The sequence below is a fragment of the Glycine max genome, chromosome 11 (genome assembly GCF_000004515.6).
Source record: "Glycine max cultivar Williams 82 chromosome 11, Glycine_max_v4.0, whole genome shotgun sequence".
In the NCBI taxonomy this organism is placed as follows: domain Eukaryota; kingdom Viridiplantae; phylum Streptophyta; class Magnoliopsida; order Fabales; family Fabaceae; genus Glycine; species Glycine max.
Genome location: NC_038247.2, coordinates 20,998,581 through 21,023,175, shown reverse-complemented (window position 1 = coordinate 21,023,175; position 24,595 = coordinate 20,998,581). Strand labels below are relative to the sequence as shown.

At 32.2% G+C, this 24,595-nt stretch overlaps 1 pseudogene; it reads right to left on the bottom strand.

The window, feature by feature from the left end:
* Positions 1–17,887: 17,887 nt before the first annotated feature.
* LOC100781144 (UDP-glycosyltransferase 87A1-like) lies at positions 17,888–22,790 on the bottom strand (annotated as a pseudogene).
* Between the last annotated feature and the right edge of the window lie 1,805 nt (positions 22,791–24,595).

Sequence of the window (24,595 nt, the reverse complement as noted above, 5' to 3'; positions counted from 1 at the left end):
ATGGGCTGGTCTTGAAAGAATTTATGTAACAAAGGATGCTCTTGGATTCGAAAGGAACCCCGGTGCCTATGTTGGATGTACCCTACTATCACAATTGCCTTTGAGCATCTTTCACGAGCTTCTGATCGAATGAGTTTTTTTCTCAAATGCGCAAGTGCAAACCTTGAGACCCTTTTTTTTACAATCATATGTCTATGTGTGTATTCCATTCCAGAATTTAAACTCAAGCAAAATTAGTCCTTTTTTGATCCACATGAGCTTTATTGGGCTTGTAACGCGGCTAGGGGTTAAGAGGGCTATCAAATAAAAGGTCAGAGAGGCTCAAAAAGTGTTTAAGGGTTACAAAGAGTAAGAACCTTGAGTGCCTTGCTCGCACTGTTATTCATTTCAACTTTTTGGACTGGGATCTACTCCATTTGTCTTATACAATCATTGCACTTTTGGTCCTCCCATGTGAAATTTGGAGAACTTTTTTCTCTTGTTAATTCACTTGCCTTTGGCGGAATTTTTTTTAACATCATTGGAGCCCAGCCTTATGCACACGTTGCTTGCATTGCTTTTCCTGTCAGTTTGGTGGTGGTTCCTACTCTAGTTTTTTTGTTTTTGTTTATGCATACATATATATTATTTTTTTAAAAAGAAAACAAGTATACTTTGGCTTGGAGTGGCTAGCAAAGGATAAATTAGTGTTTTAGATGAAGAAACACGATCATGTGTCATTTCAAATCTTGAATGGAGACTCTTACAGTTTGAATTTTGGGATAGAACCTCTAATAAACATGCTCCTAATTGTTTTCTTCTTTTTTTTTTCTTATATATATATACCCTAACTTTTTCCTAGGCTACCCTTTTCGGGTTTTCAACCTACTGGGTGAGTACTTCTTATTTACCCTTAGGTTCACTTGAAGCTCGTGCATGGTTCCTGTCATTGCCCCAATGTAGGGTTTAGAGGTGTCTGCTACTAACATTTGTCGCACCTTTGTAGTAAGTAGAAATGAAAGAAAAGAAGCAATGAAAGAACTATGCAGGTTCTCGAAAGAGAATTTTCATAGATGAGAAATATTAAAAAAAATTTCGTTGACAGATTAAACCAAATGGCTCTCACTCTTAAATTTTTTTTAAGAAAGATAAGATGAGGTTGCATGCATTTTTGTATTTAGTATTTATTAATTTGAAACACAGTCAATCAAATGTTTATTCAGTTTTACTCATTGCTTACGACACCCCCACCAAACGTGTAGAACGTGCAATCTTTGATCGGGCAGACTTGGAAATCAACTCTAGAGTGCAGGTCACATGTGCAAACAAACCAACGTCGTACATGCATATTCCAATGAAAGTTAAATCGTGAGAAAATGAGAGATGATGGCATCAAATTCATCAATATTATTAGCGTTGCGATAAGATCGATATGAAAATCCTAATGCGTCCCTGGAATTTACAACAACGAACCTTTAAACTGCCCCAAGCATCATGCATAGTATCGCTTGACGTCATCAAAATTCATAGACGAAGGAAAATCTTCACAATCCATGTTTGTGAGTATCAATGTTCCATCCTAGAAAGCCTTCTTCACCACTAAAGGTCCTTCATAGTTTGGGGCCCATTTCCCTCAGAGATCTTTCTGAACACGTGACACCTTCTAAACAAGGTCTCCCTTATTGAATTTACACAAGCACACCCTTTTGTCAAAAACGTTCTTCACTCTTCTTTACTGCCCATGACTCATAGCATCCAAGGTCAAAACACATATGCCCATTCCACTTCCTCCAACTTTGCTTCCAACAGAACCCTCAAAGAAGGAATCTCTACTTCGAAAGGGAGGACAACTTCTATCTCGTACACCAACGAAAATAGGTTTGCCCTAGTAGAAGTGCACACAAAAGTTTAATAATCGTGCAATGCGAACGACAACATTTTGTGCCAGTCTCTGTATGTCATTGTCATCTTTTGAATGATTTTCTTGATATTGTTATTGGCGGCCTCAACTTCACTGTTCACCTTGGGCCAATAAGGTGTCAAATCATGGTGTTGGATCCTGAAATCCTCACTCGACTCCTTCATCATCTTGTTCATTCTCATCATTGCTTCCATCATCATTGTCATCTGTCCCTTCATGGCCTCCATATCGGCCTTCATCTGCTCTTGTCACTCATTATCTTAGTCTTGGCATGTGTTTGGTATGGGTGTCGTAAAGCGCAGTCTTTGTTTCTTAGCACAACAATGAATTTTTTTTATTTAAAGGAAAGCATGTACTGAGTAATGCGTAATGCAACAAAACAAATATGCATGTAAATGATAAGTTGCTAAAGTATTGCGAGTTTTACATAGAAAGTTCAATAGAACATAGGGTCGAATCAATTCAAATTTTCATTAAAACAATATCACATCATGTCAAGGTCAAAATACAATTGGAAATAAAATGCGGGCACATCATTTTGTTCATATTGGCGGCCTCAACTTTGTTGTTCATCTTGGGCCAATAAGGTGTCCAATCATGGTGTTGGATCCTGAAATCCTCACACGACTCCTTCATCATCTTGTTCATTCTCATCATTGCTTCCATCATCATTGTCATCTGTCCCTTCATGGCGTTCATATTGGCCTTCATATGCTCTTGTCACTTATTATCTTAGTCTTGGCGTGCGTTTGGTATGCATGTCGTAAAGCGCAATCTTTCTTTCTTAGCACAATGATGAATTTTTTTATTTAAAGGAAAACATGTAATGAGTAATGCGTAATGCCACAAAACAAATATGCATACAAATGATAAGTTGCTAAAGTATTGCGAGTTTTACACAAAAAGTTCAATAGAACATAGGGTCGAATCAACTCAAATTTTCATTAAAACAATATCACATCATGTCAAGGTCAAAATACAATTGGAAATAAAATGCGGGCACATCAACAATTCTTGATTATGTAAGTCATTAGCTCCATTCACTTCCCTAAGTTTTGCAAGCTGGCTACTTCCCTTTTGACCTTGACTTGGTAAAACCTTTTTCTTAAAAGACTGCACTTGGTTCGGCCCCATGTTCCAAAGAATAAAAATTTTGATTGTCAATACTTCGACAATCTATCATAGAGGATATATGATGAATGAGTAGGATATAGTTATGCGATGCATGACATGTGTATTTATGAGATCGACACGAGACACTTCAAAGACCACGCGTTGGGTACCATATTCACATGATTTTTTTTATCATTTTTAGGAAAGAGGATTTTATAACCCCAACATGGTTTGTTTTTAGCTATCAGCATAGTACCCAATGAACCTAACCAAGAATGCAATGCAAGCTTTCATGCTTCATTGTGGATTTGGAGATACAAAGGAGAATGGGAGGCATGAGCAAATATATGTTAGGATCATGCATGAGTGAACATGGCATGCGAATGATGACGACATAATGTATGATGATTGTCTGAAAAACATGCTAAATGGATATGTATAAAAATGCAATGACTTATGCGAATGTAGTGCATGAATATGATAAATGATGAATGTGGAAATGATATGCCCATCGCGATGCTATAAAGAGGCAAATGAAGTGATCGAGGAAACAAGGTGGGGTGAGTCTGCTCTGTGTCCCTAATTCAGGAACCTAGCGGAAATGGTCTAAAATTTCACTATCCAGTGACAAGTTCCAACGATAGTTTCATGTAACCTCACTGGCCTCTAGAGATATCATTATCTTGAGTAACAACACTACAATGATAGGGACTACAAGTGACAATGCATCACAAAAAGAGAAAAACTCTAAATGAAGTTTCACTGTCATCAAGCAAGTCGAAGATCCAGCATCACCATAGATCGACCTCCACTACCTATGGCTCACACAAACTCGGGTACATGGCCCAATATCTCAAAGCGTGTGCAAAAAGTGTAGGTGTTGTGTGTGAACAAAGAAACCTAAGAACTACCCAACCCTACCAGCAAAAATTCTAAGGCAGATACAACAAATATAGCACATGTCTTCTACCCTAGGATTCAATGGCACAATTTACTTATAACTACGAAAGTGATAAAAAGATACAAAGAAGTAATAACATAGCAAATGATATATACAAGCATAAGTGAAATCAAGAATAAAAGAAACAAGATCTAAGCTAACCATGAAAAGAACGGTAGTAGAATGAAAAGACAATGAGCGGGAGCTCAACGAAAAGATAAAAGATAAAAGGGAAAAATAAGGAAAAAGTCATGATAAAATTGCACGCTCAATTAAATGGATTAACTCTCTAATTCATGTCCAGTGGAGTCACCATCTGTCGCAATGTGGGCCACGATGGGACAGGAAAAAAAAGGTAAAAAGAGGTCTTCCGAAAACAAAAATTAGGGGAGTCACCACCAACGTATATTTAAGAAAAATGTCGGGAAAGCCAAAAAGGATAAGGAATGGTCTACGGTTTGAAATATATATTTGGGAGTCGTTTACGCACGGGGATGGTATTGGCACCCCATGTGCCCGTCATGAAAACGACAACCTTTAATCTAGTGTGCTAAAAATAAAGTGACTTTTTAATTATTTATTTTCCCTTAAGAACATGAGTTATGCTTGTTATATTTTTTGTTTATATAGAAAAGGAGAATTTTTTTATTTTTAGGAAAAAAAAAAGGAATTTTATGTTTTTAGTTTTTTAGGTTGACAATGGATTTGCCTTGAGTACTACGTATCTGTTGTAACCTAAATCACGACGGGACGGTGAAAGAAAATAAAAGAGATTTTTTTTCTAAGAAGAAAACAAGAGGGGGGTCGCCACCAACGTTTATTTAAGGGAAACCATTAGAAAAACCAAAAGGAAGGTCCACAAATTTTGAAAAGAAGGGGTTCGGAGTTGTTTACGCATAGGGAAGGTGCTAGCAGCCCTCGCGCTCGTCACAAAGGACGACAACCTTTGATCGAGTGTACAATAAAAATAACGTGACTTCAAAATTATTTATTTTCCCTAGAATGGTGATTTTTTTTGTGTTTTTGTTGTTTTTCGAATCGACAAGGGTGTTACCCTTACTCCTATGTATCCCTAGGTGCAATGAGAAAATAAGACCTACGTAATTCTTTAGGTAAAAAAGTTTGTGTTGAATTGATTTTATCTTTTTTTTGAAAGATTTATTCTGATTACAGGAAAAAAAGAGTCGTTAAGGTATTGGACCTTGAAATGATTTTAAGTGATATTTAACGAAAAGAAGTTATGAATTGATTTTTGATTTGGTTTCATTTATTGGTCAGATATCCTTCGTATCCACCTATTACGAACAGGAAGAATATCTTTCAACATGCGAGGCGAGTCAAAGACCCATCGTCGCGTGCTATGAAAACCAAACGCTCTAGGAGAATTACCGGGCAAGTCTGAGACTTAGCATGGCAACTTAAAGTAAAATAAATAGTAAAAATAACGGAATCATGGGAACAACAGAAATACGAAAGTAACGAAAAATACGAAAATAACGGAATTTAGTGCGTCGGAAATCATCAATTACTGAAACAATTTAAGTTAATTCAAGAAACATAGGATTGGATTTCATCATTCATACCCTTAGTGTCCTAATAAGATTAACATATATAAATCATTTTGTAACATCACTGATGCACCCATAGTTATCACAAGCCGATTCCTTGCACTTGGAACCTAAGAATATTTACTAAATATCGACCCCTCACATATGCAGTAAATACCCCAGCATTACAAATATATTCTCGTGCTTTTTTGCAATCAAAATCTCATGCTTTATTCCTAGCAACGTAACGTAAAGAGTAAAATCATTTGGTTCAAATTCTAAGATTACTTTCTAGTCTCACTTAAAATCCAATTTCATGACACTAGTGATCAACTAGAATCAAGCATTACGAGTAGAATGAAATTACCAATAATGAGTAGAAAAGATTAATACATATATAATATCAATAAGGACACATAAGGATACCAAGATTACACCCAATCCTTAAGAAAAACTAACCGATCATTTCCCAGAGCACAAGACTTACAAGAGAAAAGACAAAGGATGCGATTCACGGTCAGAACACTACAACGCCTCAGCTCCACTTTTCCTCTTCTCCTTCTTCTTCTACGTTTTCTCTATTTTTTTGGCTGTTGAACCCCATTTTCCTTCAACCTTGCATGACTATTTATATAAAACAATCATTGAGTGCAGAGAAATTTGCCCAGGCGAGTTTCTTACTTAGTGGTGAAGGTATCTACTCGCACAGGCGAGTAGCTTGCTTAGGGCTGAAGTTATATCTCAGCCCAGGTGAGCTGGATGCTAGCCTGGGCAAATTTAGGGTCAGGAATTTTCATGAAAATACCATTTTTCCCTTCCTTGCGGCTTTATTTCTAGATCTAACAAACAACCATCAAAACCTTGAGTGACACCTTGGCCTTACGTTGTAACCAGTGTCAAATGCCACAATTCAATTGATTCTCCTTTTCCTTCTCTGTAACTTACATCGCAATGAAGAGGTCACTGAAGAGGAGCAATAAATACGGGATGAATTTCCTTATGAATCCCTTCTACATGTGCATGAGAGGTCGTGGTTCACATATATTGACAATTATAAGGCTAGATGTAGCATTCCAAGTGACTTCAATTGGAATCGGCGAAAGAAGTTCTTTCATGATGTTTGTTTCTATGTCTGGTGTGATCCCCACTTATTCAAGACTGGAGCGGATAATCTATTAAGAAGATGTGTCATTATGGAAGAAATAAGAATCATTTTATGGCACTGTCACAATTCTCCTTGTGGCGAACATTATAGTGGGGATATGACCGCTGCTAGGGTCCTACAGGCTGGCTTTTTCTTGCCTTCTATCTTCAAGGATGCCCATGATGATGTGCCTCAGTGTGATCAATGCCAGAGAATAGGGGGAATTTCTCGGAGAAATGAGATGCCATTATAGAATATCATGGAAGTTGAAGTCTTTGACTACTAAGGGATTGATTTTGTGGGTCCTCTACCATCCTTTTACGGGAATCAACACATCTTGGTTGTTGTTGATTATGTGTCTAAGTGGGTAGAAGCTGTAGCTACCCCGAAGAATGATGCCAAGATTGTCATCAAGTTTCTCAAGAAGAATATTTTCTCCCATTTTGGGGTTCCCAAAGTACTCATTAGTGATGGAGGTTCACATTTTTGCAATGCACAGTTGCAGAAGGTTCTGGGGCATTATCATGTTAGCCATAAGGTGGCTTCACCTTATCATCCTAAGAAAAATGGCCAAGCAGAGTTTTCTAATGGAGATCTGAAGAGGATTTTCGAGAAGACGGTGGCTTCCTCCAGAAAAGATTGGGCCGCTAAGTTGAATGATGCATTATAGAAAAGTATTTCTGACAGAAAAGTATGGAATGAGAACCTGAATACTTCAATACAATCCTGTAAGTTGTGTAAACTTTCAACTGTGAGAGAACGACTGGTTTTGACTTCCTGATTTTGCATGATTATTGGATTGCTTGAAATGCATGTATGATGTGGAGATGATCAAGGTCTTGTTTGTTATTTTATTCAGCTACTTAGCCAAAAGGTCATCCTATGAATGAATACATCCCTTGCACCCTTTTTTAGCCTAATGTAAGTTTTTTGTCATTGGAACCCAAGCCCAAAATGTGATATTTACTAACTACCCTTTCTTAGGTTGTGGGAGAGTACTCATGGATCCAAACAAATTTGTCCTAAATTTGGGGGAATATTTTTGGGTGATTTTCTATTGCGGGAAAATAAATAAACAACGCAAGTTAAATTGAGTCACAAAACATGATTTTACTCCAGCCCAACATGAATATCTCTAGTTACATTTGAAAAAAAAACTAAAAAAAAAACAAAATTAAAGAGTAAAAGCTGGGGTAAACTATCATCAAAGAAAATGAATGTGCTGAAAAGAGTAGCAAAGCAAAAAGGTTAGTGTTGTGAAAAATTCTAAGTTGTGGTTTGTTAATAATTTGGGGGAATGAATGTTTTCCTATATCCTAAGCTTTGAATCCTAGAAAAACCATGATTTCTTTGTTAGCCCAGCCATGTTATAAGCCTAATAAAGTCCTTAGTGATCCACATTGTGCATGTATGATAGCATTGACTAAGTTGATGTACAAAGTTAGAAATTTTACTATTCAGTTGTTATAATTGAAACACTTTTATCGAGACACTTATGAGATTGAGAGAAACACTAGCCTTGTGAAGACTGAAGTTGGTGATTATTCCTTGTGGGATTTGTCATTATTGTTAACCATTTCATTTGAAGTACATATTGTTCTACTCCTTTCAGGAACTTATGAAAGTTGTGGACTTGAGAATTAGCCGATGAAGCTTTTTAGAATATATGCAGTTATCTCATGAATTGTGATTGGTAAACTGTGAACTTTTTCTTTTTTCTTAAGGACAAGCAAAGCTTTAAATTTGGGAGAGTTCGATATATGCTAATTATGAGTATATTTTGGGATTAAATTATATAGGAATTTGTAATTTTTCTCTCCTAATTTTTCTTTTTTGAGCAAATAATTGTTAAATTAACATCATTTAAGTTTTTGTGCAAAGAATATTAAAAGTGGTGAATTTATGATGCTTAGTGAGTAAAATAAAGCTAAAAAAATAGGATAATTCATAAAGGCAGGAACAATTAAGGAAAACATGGCTAATTCGTGAAAGTAAAGGCAGACTTGTTGCAAAAAGCCTACTAATTTGCACCTATAAAAGAAGAAAGTTAAGAAGAAAAGACACACAGAAATTCCAAGAGGATACAATTCCTTATAGAAGGCAAATGCTAGAAGAAGGAGAAGATTGGGAGTCATTCCTTCCCTCCATTCCCTTTCTTATTTTCTTCCCCTTTACTAAATATTTCCCTCATGCAATTGTAAAGCCTCCATGACAATGAAAGGCTAAACCCCCTTTGTTGGGAACTTGGCAGCCAACTACTCTCGATGTAATTTATCTTCCTATCTATTTAATAATATTACTTTTGCATTATCCTTTCTTGTGCTTAATATTATTGCTTGTGGCTTAATCACCCATTTGCATGGTAAGTTTTAGGGGTAGCGTTGGGAAATGTTATTTCTAATAGAACCGGGAAAGGGTATCTAAATAAAGTCATCACTAAGGATAGGTTAATTTTTGTTTAGCCTGTTATACATTTCTATTCTTAATGCAATTTACTATTTTCGCTTTGCAAAGGGATTTAGGAGAGAAAATAGATAAATTAGGTTTTTTCATGCGGGAGACCAAAGTTAGAGTATACTAGTAGATGTAAGTGCAAATTGGAATAATTATAAATAAAGAAAAATCATTAACATTACATCAAAAAGTAGCTTTAGTATGCTAAGTTCCCAACATTCTCATCTTCTGAATTTATTTCTACAATATCATCGGGTACTCTAATCTTTCTGTCTTTTAATTTAAATTCTTGTTTGATTTAATTTTCTGCCAATTTAAATTAGCGTTTTACTCATAACATTTTCAAGTCAATTTTCTTTAACTTATTTTCTTAATCAAATATTCATCTACATAAGTACATAAAGTCCCTGTGAATATGATACTCGGACTTCCGTTTTACTTTTACTACTTGGGATGAATTGGTGGACTTTTCAATCCATCAACAACTCACAATTTAAATTTAAATATGAAAGTAATAATAATGGGCGTCAGGTGTACCAGATAGTAGAGTAAAATCACAGTCGAAATTGACAACACTTTGCAATTTACCCAAGTCTCTGAAAAAATAATAAATGCTTCACCAGCACAACTGACATTGAATTGCCAACTCACAATTTAAATTTAAGTATGAAAGTAATAATAATGGACATCTGATTCACCAGGTAGTAGGGTAAAACCACATTCGAAATTGACAACACTTTGCAATTTACCCAAGTCTCTAAAAAAACAATAGATGTTTCACCAACAAAACTAGCATTGATTTGACAACTCATGATTTAAATTCAAGTCTCAAAGTGATAATGGACAGTCTGGTGCATCAAATAATAGGGTAAAATCACAGTCGAAATTGACAACACTTTGCAATTTACCCAAGTCTCTGAAGAAACAATAGATGTTTCACCAACAAAATAGACATTAATTTAACAACTCATAATTTAAATTCAAGTCTCAAAGTGATAATGGATGATCTGGTACACCAAGTAGTAGGGTAAAATCACAGTCAAAATTGACAACACCTTTCAATTTACCGAAGTCTCTAAAAAATAATAGATGTTTCACCAACAAAACTGACATTGATTTGACAACTCACAATTTGCATTCAAGTCTCAAAGTGATAATGGATGGTCTGGTGCACCAAATAGTATGGTAAAATCACAGTCGAAAATTCACAACACTATGCACTATATCAATAAAAGCAAAATTACAATAATGACATGTGTCAATAAACATCAACGAGGTGAAGCTTCAAACAACTATAAATAACACCAAACACCCTCAATATAGCCACACACTTCCGCATAATATACCTTCACAAACCGTATTCAATCTCAATACTATGGCATTCTTGGGAGAAACAAACACTCAGACCATTTCTAACTCAAGATTAGCATTCATATTCCTAAGTAGATCAATCATTCATGACCAAATTGGTGTTTATTTTCAATTTCCTACACCAATACCGATGCGAGTTCTTGAAAATTGTTCCTTTGAGACACTGAACAGTAGAATTCACAACACCCTTCAGCAAACCAATGACCAATTTGTGGATGAAATCTACTACCGAAAACCATCCACAGATGCAGTTCAACAATTTTTTTTTTCATTTTCTGCAATTGAAAAATGATGATGATGTTTGCACAATGTTAATGTGCAATGAGCAATACTCGTGTGTTGGCCTTATAGAATTATTATGTACCATCATCAGAACACCTGATAGTATACTCAACCTACTTCGATCCAGCATCACTCCTACTCATGATGCAATGTTGTATTACAACGGCAAGTGAAACATACCACAACAAGGCGATTTTTTGGGTTACTCTTTCACTAGAATAAACCCAATAAGATTTCAAATTCCTTCGGATGTAGCATCGAAAAACTCAAGAATGTCATCAAACAAGTTGCGCCTATAGGGTTCTCCCTTATGAAATTCACGAATTACAACTGGTCAGACAATTGTTCTTTCGACAATCGGGGCATACAAAATATTTTAGAAAAATTAATCGAGTATCAAATAATAGAGCTGAAAATCAATGAAGACGTGTTAAAGGTGTTAATAAAATCCAACTATTGGAAGCGTTTTTATCCAATAGAAACTTTAATTATTTTTAACAATTCAATAATCCAATTATTTGAAGAAGACATTTCTACCGTGCAACACTTTCCAAACTATGATTAGCTTTGTCATTTTCATGTTTGAATCGTTATTGTTAGTCCATTCCGTTATTTTCGTTTTATTATGTTCCTTTTATTATGTTTCAATTTCATTTAACTATTTTTAATTGTTATTGATAGTATTCTTCGTTAGTTGAGAATTTTAATTTCTTCATAGAATATAACTAACATGTGATAACTACATATTCATTGTGTTCTTTATAATACATATTAAAAAAATCAAAAGATCGAAAGTCTTGTATGAATTAATTATTATCAATCCAAACATATCATCAAAATTTAAAAATTAAACAATATAAGCAAAAAAAATTATATTTAAGAACAACATCATTTTCTTTAAAATTAATTATTATTTAAAAAATTTATTTTTAATAAATTAATACTATTAAAATATTTACTTTTTTATTAATGTAAAAATAATATTAGAAAACAATAATATTTCAAAATAATTACACTGTTAACTAAATTTATTTTTAAGTTTTTTATTAATGCAAAAAAATATTAAAAAATAAATAATATGTTAACTAAAAAATTTAAATTTTATTTTTAAAATTACTATCATTAAAAAAAATGGTCATTGAGAAGTCGGGTTGCTAGCTCCTGACTTCTCATAATCATAAAAATCGGGTGTATTTTGGGAATTAGTTTTGAAACAAGTGTATTTTAAGGATTTTGGAAAAAGAAAGTGTGTAGTACGAAAAAAAAAACCAGGTTTGGCTCTTCCCACCCGATACATGCAAAAGACAAGATACGAGTTCTAGTATAAAATATGCAAGTTTGAAATTTGAATATTCAACTTTATTTTCATCAAATTTTATTAGATTTGATATATCCATGGATAATCCACTGATTATTTTTTATAATTTTAATTTGCTTATATATTTTTAATTAAATTATATGTTAAACTATTTATTATATTTAATTCAAATAATATATTTAAAATAAGTTTTAAGTTTGTTATTTAACTATTCAACTGATTAATTTATAATTTTAAGTATTATGCATGTATATGTTGTGACAAAAAATATATAAAAACATAACAATGATAAGTATGAAAACAAATTGATACTATTCTCGTCCCCATTCTCATTTAAAGTTTGAGTAATATTTGTACCTATACCTAGATTTAACTAAAGCGGATATTCCTCAACAAAGTCAAAATGGTACCCATTAGTTTTTTTGGATAAGTGGTCTCAATAACTTAAGAATGGAGTGAATTAAGTCTTACAAAATTTCCTACTAACAAACTTTTAACCCCCCCTTCTAAATGATAGGCTCAGCATGCAAGCAACCAATTTAATGATGTTCTTTAAATATGCAAGACAAAATTGATGACAATAACATAAATAAGATAAGGGAAGAGAGAAATACAAACTCAATTTATACTAGTTCGGCCACTTCCCATGCCTACATCCAATCCTCAAGCAACTCACTTGAGATTTTCACTAACTTTGTAAAAATCCTTTTTACAACTTCTGAACACCCAAGGAATTTCTTTCCCTTGTGTTCAGGAAACTCACAATTCAAGAGACAAACAGTTTCTTGATTACAACTTACTTTCTGAGATGAACAGAAAGATTTCTCTCCTTTAGAGTGGATAATACAATTTGATGTTGCTGGATGAACTCTCAATAGATTTGCAAGTGTTTGCCCAAAATTTATTGAGATAACATTTGGAAATGAAGTTCTCTTAAAATATCTCTTTCTTGCTTTACGAAGTCAGACACACACACACACACACACACACATACACACACACACACACACACACACACACACACACACACACACACACACACACACACACACACACACACACACACACACACACACACACACACACACACACACACACACACACACACACACACACACACACACACACACACATAGGCCCTTCGTGCCTTTTCAAAATGGTTTGAAGAGATATGTCTTTTCAAAAAGTTTTTTCTGAAATTCTTTATTGTTAATCGATTACATATTTCTGGTAATCAATTACACAGTTATATTTTGAAGGGTCATGACTTTTCAAATTGAATTTAAAGAGTTCCGTTATTGGTAATCGATTACACATCAATGGTAATCAATTACAGCTTTCAAAATTCAAATTTCAAACCCTTTTAAGAAGCTGATTTGCAAACTTGTCTTCTGGTAATCGATTACACTGCCTGTAATTGATTACCAGTGCCTTGATAAGTTTGAAACAATGTGTTTTGAGGTAAAAGTTGATCTTGAATGAATCTTGAAGCAATGCTTAACCTTTGAATGTTTGTTGAAGTAATCTTGAAAGCAACCTTGTTTGATTATTCTTTGGCATCATCAAAATCATGTATTCATACATTCACAATCTCCCCTTTTTTTTATGATGACCATCATTATCAAGTGAATTCTTCTCAGCATCATCAAAACCTACATTACTCACATTCTCTCCCTTTTTGATGATGATAATAATTATGAAGCAAATTCTTTTCGGCATCATCAAAACCTGAAACCTGCATGATTCATATTCTCCCCCTTTTTGATGATGACAATCATCTGTAGGTTAGGAGTAAAAATAAAAGAATATCTATCTGTATAGTTTACTCCCGTTTGATTTTGCAATGATTGCTTATATGAAACAGTTGAAGATTTCATATATAAAAAATAATTTCTCGTAAAAAATAGATAAGTCTCCTTACTATCTTATTATTTTTATCTATCTCTCCCCCTTTGTCAACATCAAAAATAAATCATGAACAAAGAGGGGAATAACATTAAACAATTTATAATGAATTAAAAGAGTAGAGCAAGCCATACCGTTCAATGTACCATTTCTTGGCCCAAAAGAAAATGTTATCGCTTGTTTGAATGTATGAGAATCAAATGATATCAAAAGACCTTAAAACTAACTATTTTGCACTAACAAAAATACATATTCAGTATAAATAATCAAAATATATAATAATAAAAAAATCATCAAAAGTAATCAATAATCAACATAACTCTCAAAGACAATCATCAAGGACAATCAAAACTCAATAAAAAACAATCATCAAAAGTAATCAATCAAAGACAAGTGGCCTTAATAAACCATGCATAAGATCATCAATGAGTAAATCATTTTTTATGGAGGTAGAGGGATTCGTACCTATTTTTCCAACTCCAACAATTTTACCTTTGTTTGTTGTCTCCATAGATCACATATTCATTATCTTTGGGAGAAATATGAATAATCTTTTATGCATCTCCTGCCATGTGTTTGGAGAAACCACTATCAATATGTCAACTCTTCTCCGCTTTCATAGTCTTTCACCATGAGACCCAGATTTATGATTTTATTTTTTGAATCACTTGAAGAATCCATGTCATTATCTTCCCAAGTGATGTATGCTTTGTTTTCTTTGAAATTTCTCTTGTCGAATTTTTCCATTCTTCTTTTAAGGATAGGACAATTGAATCTCAAGTGTCTAGGTTGATTGCATTCGTAGCATTTTAGGGCTAAGGAGGAATCTTCTCCTTTCTTCTTTGGATTGATGTTTGATTTTCTTTGATTTCTTTTGTTTCTCAGAAACTTATTGAATCTCTACACAAAAAATTTGAAATTATCATCTTCTTATATTTCATTCAAGTCCTCTTTGTCACTTTCTTCTTGAATAGAAGATGATAAGACTTTGAATGCTATTCCTTTCCTCTTTTTATCATTCTCTTCATGTTGATGGAGTCTCATAAGTTCCATGTCATGTTCTTGAAGCTTTCCAAAAAGAGTGACAAGGGACATATCAGTGAGATCTCTTGATTATGCAATTGCTGTTACTTTTGGTTGTCATTGTCTGCTCAAACATCTCAACACTTTGTTAATGATATCTTCATTAGGAAATATTTTTCCCAACGATGCAAGATGAGTAACTATATGAGTAAATCTTTTTTGCATATCTTGTCTGGTCTCATATTGATTCATTTTAAACAGTTCATATTCATGTGTAAGAGTGTTTATTCTTGATCTCTTGACATCAGTTGTGCCTTCATGGGTTACTTGTAATGTATCCCACATTTCTTTTGTATTTTTACAATTTGAGACTCTAAAATACTCATTCATTCCTAATGCAGAAGTAATTATACTCTTGGCTTTTAAATTATATTGAACCCTTCTTCTTTCATCATCATTCTATTCTTCTCTAGATTTTTCTATAGTTGTGTTTCCCACTACTATTGTAGGAATGAAGGGACCAATTTCAATGGCTTCCCATATATTTAAATCTATGGCTTCTATAAAGATCTGCATTTGGGTTTTCCAATAATGATAACCTTCACCATTGAATATAAGAGGCCTATTAATAGAATTTTCCTCAGGAAATGGAAAGTTAGATGAGACCATAATTATTCTTGAAGTTTTTAAACTTTAGACAAGAGTCCTGCTCTGATACCACTTGTTGGACAAGTGGCCTCAATAACTTAAAAGGGAGGTGAATTAAGTCTTACAAAATTCCCCACTAACAAACTTTTAACTCCCTTCTAAATGATAGGTTCAACATGCAGGAGAAGAATCAATAATCAATTTAATAATGTTCTTTAAACATGCAAGACAAAATTGATTGCAATAACAAAAATGATATAAGGGAAGAGAGAAATGCAAACTCGATTTATACTGGTTCGACCACTTCCCGTGCCTACGTCCAATCCTCAAGCAACCCACTTGATATTTTCACCAACTTTGTAAAAATCATTTTTACAACTTCTGAACATCCAAGGAATCATTTTCCCTTGTATTCAGGAAACTCACAATTTAAGAGACAACCAGTCTCTTGATTACAACTTACTTTCTGAGATGAATAGAAAGATTTCTCTCCTTCAGAGTGGATAATACAATTTGATGTTGCTGGATGAAATCTCAATAGATTTGCAAGTGTTTGCCCAAGAGTTGTTGAGAGAGCATTTGGCAATGAAGTTCTCTTAGAATATCTTTCTCTTGCTTTTCGAAGTCATACACACATATATATAGGTCTTTTGTGCCTTTTCAAAATGGTTTGAAGAGATATGTCTTTTCAAAAAGTATTTTTTGAAATTCTTCATTGTTAATCGATTACACAGTTATATTTTGAAGGGTCGTGACTTTTCAAATTGAATTTCAAGAGTCCCGTTGCTGGTTATCGATTACACATCAATGGTAATCAATTATAACTTTCAAAATTCAAATTTCAAACTCTTTTAAGAAGCTGATTTGCAAACTTGTCTTCTAGTAATCGATTACACTGCCTCGTAATCGATTACCAATGCCTTGATATGTTGAAAATAATGTGTTTTGAGGCAAAAGCTGATCTTGAATGAATCTTGAAGCAATGCTTGTTTGTTGAAGCAACCTTGTATTAATCTTGAAGCAATGCTTAACCTTTGAATGTTTGTTGAAGTAATCTTGAAAGCAATCTTGTTTGATTATTCTTTGACATCATCAAAATCATGTATTCATACATTCACAAGTTTGAACTAGTTGCAATGCCTACTTTGATAGTTAACAATGGTTTTAAGGTGAACCAAATGTTAGGACTTACGAGATCTAGCGTGAAAAATATTCTTTGGAATATATATTATGAGCATTCTTTTGTTAAACAATAAAGAATACAGGGTTTTTCAATTCAAGGCAATCCAACAAAGTTCTTCTTATAATTATTTGATATAATTGTACATATTTAGGACTTAGACTCAACATTATTAATTAAATTAAAAAAAATCATGTCAATTGATCCACACAATTGATAGTAATATAATATAAGCAAATTGTAATTTAAGTTTATTTATTTCTTTTATTTTATATTATATGTCACTTTTTTAATTTATCTTAAAATGATTGTAATTTTAAAAATCAATGAAGCATTAATAATCTTTATAGTATATAATGATAAAAACTAAATATATATTCCAAAAAAATAATTAATTTCTAATTTAATATTTTCATAATGGTATTTTTGGGGTCTCATTAAGAAGTTAAAGAACCTTCATTCAGAAAAAAAAAAGTTAAAGAACCTAATTATGTGTTAAAAAAATAGATTTATAATTATATTCTAACTATTTTGATAAAAGCATAATTATTGTATATCAACGTGATGTGGAATGAATGAAAAATAATTTTGTCCCTTAAGTTTGTGATGAGAGGTGCAATATCAGATAGAATTAAGATTAGTTATTGATTTTCAACTAAAAAATATTCTAGATTAACCTAAAAATTATAATTATTTTCAATGTGTTTTATAGTAGTATGATTAATAATTTAATAAAGTGTACTTAATGTTAGAAAGACAAATAACTTGACACAAAATATATTATTCTCGTTAAAAATAGGTATGAACTTTGACATTTCAACCAACAAGAAAGTAGGGAAAAAGAGTAAAAAATAAACATACAAATTCATTTTCTTTGTTACAAAGGGACGTCCAATCGTTTATTGGTAAACAGAGTAACAGACACATAGTTTTATTGGTCTAACATGAAAAAAAATAGAAATATTAAGTGAACACAAGCTAACCAGGCAAGCTAGCTAGGTCTTTATTGAATTACTATAACTAAAGACAACAAATCCAACATAGGACAATTCAATTAAGAATCTAAATACCATTTTGAACTTGAACTCTGTTTGATCCACTCTGGACTATATTCTTCATGAAGTCTTTGATATTATTTTCAGATGACCCATCCATAGTAATTGCAAGCTGAGCCAAATGTTGAAGCTCCTTGGCTCTTTTCCTCATCTCTCTACCAACATCACTATCCAACTCCATGAACTTCCTCAACAACACAACAATCTCATCTCTTCCCACCAAAGTGTCCAACTTATCATCCTTCTTCACTCTAAGCCCCACCTTCCAATCCTCCACTATGAGCTTACTAATCAATGGTTGATCCATGGCAATTGGGAAGGTCAAAAAGGGCACCCCAGAAAAAACACCCTCTATAACCGAATTCCACCCACAATGTGTCCAATAACCCCCCACAGAAGGGTGCAACAACACCCTCAATTGGTCACACCATGCCACAACCAAGCCCATGTGCCCACAAATTTCTTTCAACCTTGGAGTCTCACCACGCGTCACCCACATGAATCTAACATTGCTATCATGCAATGCATTGGCAATTTCATCCATTTGGGCACTTGAGATTGGGAGATAGCTTCCCTGTGAGATGTACAAAACGGAACATTTGGGTTGTCGACCTAGCCAATTCAAGTAACCATGGCTAGCACCATTATTGTTAGCACCGTTATTAGTGTAACATGAATTATCACCAAGACTAAAATATGGTATGTTTGGGCCAATGATGTAAATTGGAATTGAGAGGTTTGCTTTTAAGGCATCAATCACTTGGGATTCTAGCTCATAGATCGAAGGCAATAACTGGTACTGTGCCTTAGGAAGCCATTCACAACTCTTCAGAGCCCATTGCAAAATTTGACGATGGTTCCCATCAAGAAGAGGAATATCCACTCGAGGAATCCAAGAAATTGAAGGAATATAATCTACAATTTTAAAAAATTTCAACTTTGTGATGCTTCAGTGAATGCCATGATTAGGAAGATACTAAATTATAGTAAATGCTGGCAATATAAATAGACAGTGCGAACGTAGAAGTGTAAAAAAGTGTATTCGAACCACAATAACACTTCTCATAAATTAATAGATGGGAACCACTTTAACACTCCTCATAAATTAGTAATAGTTTTAGAATTAAATGTGAGGTCTGTAATGTAATTTAAAATACAAATTTTGCTGAATATTGTATTTTGTTTCCTTAGTTTTTCTTAAAGATGAATTATAACAATTAAAATTATAAAATTAAATTTAAACAAAACAAAATCGAAAACTATAACCCAAATCGAGTAATAACTATAATTGAAGTTTATAAAAATGGAAAAAAATAATATTCTCTATTTTTTCTATAAAAGTTATGTGATTTTAGTAGTAATACATGAATAAAGTGATGGATGCAGGTGTTTGTAATTGGTTTGGACTTTTGCTGGCATTTTTTGGAGCAGCAAAATCTTCCTTTCACAAATTTGTACATTTCTATCTTGGAGTAGGGAACACTTTGTGATCTACTTTATTTTTAGACATTTGTTTGGTCTTTGATATATATTTGATTTTTGCAATTGATTTCTTATAAATTTTTTCTTCGAATTAGCTTCCTAATATTTGAAAAGTTTTGTTTGAGTTTTCTGTCGTTAATCAAGATTCATTAATTGCTTATGCAGCGGTTAATCAAGTTTTCAAATAATAAAGACCCAACTGGAAGAAAAAAAAATTTAGATACCAAATATAAAAAAATAAATATTTATCGTAAATAAAAAATATATTTAAACCTTATTTTTATCAATAAAACTCTGCATATAGAAAAAGTAAACTTTGTGTTCGATGATAACAAAAAAGTAAACTTCATCTCAAATGTCCAAATTTTAAAGTCACCGCTTTGAAGAAAACATATTTTAAATCATCACCATATATCTTAATAATTAAAAAAATAATTATATATATCAGGAGTAGAAATGTATAAAAAATAAAAAAAGAAATTATAAATTAAGTAATATTTAAGCTGGCTAGTGTAAAATTTATAAAACTAATGTTGTATATTTTTATTATAATAGTGGCTAAGATTAGTTAGTATAAAATTATGTAAAATTAGTTATATTTTTATAATTATAATGATTAGGATTATAAATAGAGTAAAATTATGTAAAAGAAATTGTGTATGTATTTTTATTATGATAATAACTAAGGTTATTATCATTTTAAAAAATTGAATTCAATTTACTTGTAAAAATAAAAAATGATTTTTGAAATTATTATATATCAAAAGTTAAACATTTGAATAATTATAAAAAAGAAAAAAGAAAAAAGATTGACCCCTTTAATAAAATTCTGAATCCGTCCTTCTACTAAATAATTTTACATCTTAATTTTTACTCAAACAATTTTTTTACACTTTAATCCCTATATATCTTCACTTTATAAAAACTTTACATCCCAAAAAACTAACAATAAGAATTAAAATATTAAAAATTACTCATAAATATTTTACACAATGCATAAATATTAAACTCTTTTATATATTAGTATTTATAAAATATTTTGAATTAATAAAAATAAAAAACAGATTGATCCAACTTTTCTTTTTCAAACAATACAATTGTGGATCTAGATTCCTAAAAAAATATTTTTTTTTAATTATAACATTTTAAAAAATATTTTTTATTTCTTAATAAGATGAGAAATTAATAGTAAAATTTAATATTCTTCATTATTAATGTATGTCGATTCCACAATATCTCAACTTGATTCAACATCTAGTATTCTTTTTTTAAAAATAACTTTTAAATTATTACAATTTAATTTAATTATTAATATTTCATATAATATAATATAATATAATATTTATATTAATATTATCAACTTAAAATATAAATTATAAAATATATTTCGATTATAATTTTATATGTTTTTTAATTTTACTATTTAATTATAAATAATATCAAAGTTGAGACATTATACTAAACAGATCAAAGTGATTTATATTGTATATACTATTGGATATTAATTATAATCGAATTCGAGTCAAGTAAATTATGTATCAAAATTTTAAATTAGACACGAGTAAAGACAAATTCATCTTAACCTTTTCACAGATATTTGTATATATCTTTAGGCAAAGAGATATCCGTATAAATAAATGCATTTGGAAGAAAATTAAATTTGAAAATGATTTTGACACACTATATATTATATTGAGATTCTATTAGATAAATTTCCCCATAAAAAATATTTTTTTCATAAATTAAAATTAACTTAAATGGAAAAACTTTTACATAATAAGAAATTATTCTCATAGTTTGACTCATGTTTTTTAATTTATTTATTAAACAAGAATCGTTAAAAATAGGGTAATTTATTTATTTTTTTTAAAAAGTGAAAAGACTATATATAATTTTCTACTTAATTATTGTGTAATCTGAAAAAAAAATGAATAAAGAAAAAAGAGAGAAGACTTGTTAGGACTTTTACAGAACATGCAATTGGGATCCTCACCTAACATCTTTCTATGCAAGTGCTGATTCTGTTGCAAAATATGGAAATACTGCACCCACAGCTCCAACTTGTTCGTCGTCCAGAACGCCGCCGCCGGAATATTCCTCTGATTCGCAACGACGATGGCCTAGAACAGAAACGCGTCACAAATCATGAACGTAGGCGGTGGCGACGCGTGGAGGCGGTCAAGGATGAGCTCGAGTTGTGCCTCCATCTTCGTCATGACAGCTTCGAGGACGTCGTTGAAGGTGTCCGAGGAAGCACTGAGGTTCGGGACCAAGGCAAGCGTTATGTTGTGATGTTTTGTTTTGGAGGCAATTGAGGAGAGCCATTGTTCCGTTACAACAAAGGTGACAAGGATGTTAGGGTTTTTTTTATACGACGAGTTTGGAGAGGTTCATCATGGGGTTGATGTGGCCACTTGAGGGGTATGGCACGACTACCACGCAAGGTCGTGCAAGATGCAAGGCAAATTAGGCATCAGCCTAAGGCCACAAAAAAAAAATTTTAGGCCCCTAAAATTTTTTTATTACTAACTATTAACAAATTTTAACTGATCAAAATAAAATAATTTAGAATCTCTCTCTTCCCTAAAAATTAGTCAATCAATATCATCTTTTTAAAAATTAACCAATATCACAATCAATGTCATTTAAAGTATTTTATTTATCCCAAAAAAGTAAATCTCTATTAACTTTCCTTTAACCCATCCCAATTCCCTAACTAACGTATCTCACTTTCCAAACTTCATTCTTCACGTTTTTTCATCTCCTCATCTTCTGTTCATAAAAAAAAATTATTCTTCCCCTTCCCTTGAATGAAACCTATTGTCTATTGATCAAACTTTGTCTCTGCGGCTCAACCTCTCTAGATTTGACATCGTCTAGATTCTGAACGCCTATAAACCGCATACATCCCGACGTCCCGCGTACGGAGCCTTTCATCTCCATCCCGGTAGATTGGTGGAACGATTCATTTCACGGGCATGACTCTGGGTACGCAGCAATATATTAAAACTTTAGATTCTTTTCCAAATGTTTACATTGCATATAGAATTTTATTGACAATCCCTGCAGCAGTTGCTACTGCTGAAAGAAGTTTTTCGAAATTAAAATTGCTTAAATCATATCTAAAATCAACAATGTTACAAGATAGATTGAATGAGTTAGCTATTTTATCTATTGAAAGTGAAGTGTTAGAATTACTTGATTATAAAACTCTGATAAATAATTTTGCAGCTAAAAAAGCTAGAAGATTAATATAAAAATTGATATTTTATATAATATACTAAGTCTCTTTAAAATTCTTGTAAAAAAAACCACTTTAACATTTTTGCCTTAGGCCCCAAAATGTCTGTACACAGCTCTGCCACCACGTGACTTGTGGTGGTGGCGGTTGCGGTTGCGGTGGATGGAATTGGAAGATGAACCGCCATGGATCTGAATGGAGTTAACAACATAGACTCAACAACGTCAGAGTGATAACTCTTATATATAGTTTTATCTATCTCATGAAGTTTCTAGGTGGGCACTGACATAATTAAAGATTTCATGAATCGTACTACCTCTTTTTATATATAAAGATAGTGCACCTAAATTAATATTTAATGAAATTTAAAATTATTATATTTAAATTAAAATAATCTTATTTAATATATTAATCTTTAATATTTGTATAATTATTACTAAAAAAATAGATTTTAACATCGTCTTGTTAATATCGGTTATGATTAAAACCAATATTATAAAATGCACAGTAATATTTTTGTAAATAAAATGTTATCGATAACATCGATGTTAGAAAAATCGAGGTTAACAGAGTGATTTTAACATCGGTTATTTAAAAATTGATGTTGAAAAAAAAAATCGATGTTGAGGATTTTAAAAAGAGTCCCCTTTTATCTATCTTGGGAGCCACTTGAACTCACTCTCTCTCTTGAACCCCCCAACCCACTTTGTTGCGCCTTGAGCCACTTTGCTAGTCCTTTCCTCCATCGCCCTGCCCGTTTTCTACAACTGCACCGTCGGTGTTATGTCCACTACTTGCTCCTTGTTTCGTTACATTTGTCATTGCGCCTCAAGGCTCCCATTACTATTGAAGTGCCGAGTTAAAGGTATTACGAAGTAATTAGTTAAAGTGCTTGTTTTGATTCTAGGTTTGAAGTAGACTCTAAGTTGGAAGTGTTATTATATTTTTGTGAAACATCAATGAGACTCTCTTGTTTTGATTTGCATAAGTGCTTGTTTTGGCTCTGGATGATTGCATAAGTGTTGGTTTGTTGTTATGCTTAAGATGCATTTGGGTGCTTCAATGTGTTACACCCTAATTCTGTCTCAACAAATTTTTTAAAAAACAAAACAAAAAAGTAAGAAAATAAAAAAATAAAAAACAATAAAAAAAACAAAACAAAATAAATAAATAGCAGAAAAAGAAAAGAAAGAACAGAAAAAGGAAAGAAAGAAAATAAGAAAAAAATGAAAAAAAGAACAAAACTAAAACAGAAAAAAAATAATAAAAAGGAAAAGGATTATAAAAGTCAAAAGGAGAAGAAACACTATAAAAGAAGGAGGTCCGAGCATCACAAACACACACTATTACAGAGAAGAAAAGAATTACACAAAAACACAAAGAACACGCAAAAAATAATAAGAGGCATGAATCATGAGGAGGCAAAAGAAATTCACTGCATCACGTTGTTTGACACTACAATCGGAAAAAGAGGAGGGACCTTCAGATATCCCCTTATTCCTTTCATCTCATCTCTTTCTTTCTCTTTTCTTTTTCTTTCCTTCATTCTTCCTCCCCTCCCTTCTCTTTCTTTTGGTCTCCTACTTGATTCACTTCAACTCGTCAATGAACCCTTGGCTACTGGTGAAATTCTTAGAAATTTTTTTTTTGTAAATATTCATTGTCCATCTTTTTTTATATAATAAAAAGCAAAAAAAATTAAAGAAAAAAATAAAAATAATGAAAATAAATAAATAAATAAATACTATTAAACCAACTTTCTCACATATATACTTTTCTCTTTCATTTTGGGCCTGATCTATTTTTTTCAAAAAATAATTGTACGTAAAATAAATACCAATAGTCACCTCCATTTACATGCACACCCCACTCCTTTCGGACATAACCCAAATGAAGTAAAAATTGCTATTCACACCATTTTTTTTATTTGGCTCTATTATTCTTTTTTTATTTATCATTGTGTGGTTAGTTCGTAGTGTATTGTAAATGTTC